Source organism: Arachis ipaensis, chromosome B04, assembly GCF_000816755.2.
Source record: "Arachis ipaensis cultivar K30076 chromosome B04, Araip1.1, whole genome shotgun sequence".
NCBI lineage: Eukaryota > Viridiplantae > Streptophyta > Magnoliopsida > Fabales > Fabaceae > Arachis > Arachis ipaensis.
Window position 1 is genome coordinate 92419937 of NC_029788.2, and position 805 is coordinate 92420741.

Sequence of the window (805 nt, forward strand, 5' to 3'; positions counted from 1 at the left end):
GATATATATTTTGGCTATTTAGAATTTAATTTAAGAAAACTTAAAACAATACTAAAACAGGATTTAGCAACTAATTCTTTTTAGAAAATAGTTTTATTCACACTTATTCTTACGTGACGTTGTGATCAAATGTCAATATTCTTGTATATAATTCACCGTTTTTGGATATGATTCCACCGGTTTTTAATTTTTGTATATGATTCCATCTTTTTTTTAAAATAAGTGTATATATTTTAATTTTTACTTAGTAGTTGAAAAAAATTCACTTAGTAATTTGAATGTATTAAAGCTACTGAAACTAAAAATGAATTTATAAAATTATCCTTTTAAATTAATACATTAGTAATTTTTTCTATAATTGGTTTATTCATTTATCCTTTATTCCAAGGTTATAAATTTATAATAGCATTGATAAGAGGAAAAATAAAAAAGTACACTAATTATAAAAGAGAAAAATATTTTTTAACATAGGTCAACGTAATCATTCAAAACGACTAAACCATGGGTAATAATTAATATAGAGGAGTCCTCTTGTTTATTTATTTATCTTTTTCCCTGTTGAAAGTCAATTTAGAGGAATCACTGTGTTAGGCATGCCATGCATTAGCATTAATAAGTTTGAGAGGGACGGCCAAACAAAGAAGATAATGATTTGTTCAAATAATAAAATTAAATTTAAGGGCGGCCGGGTGTCCCTTAATCAAATGAGATAAAAATTCAAATACAATTAACATGTTGATAAAAATATTAAATAAATTAATAGATATAATTAAATTATTATTTAATAATTTTAATTATTAACTTT

General features: G+C 23.0%; 1 protein-coding gene across 1 annotated transcript in view; it reads left to right on the forward strand.

The window, feature by feature from the left end:
- The window catches only part of LOC107637915, a 4910-nt gene that overhangs the window by 1881 nt on the left and 2224 nt on the right, over positions 1–805 (forward strand). The window lies entirely within an intron of this gene.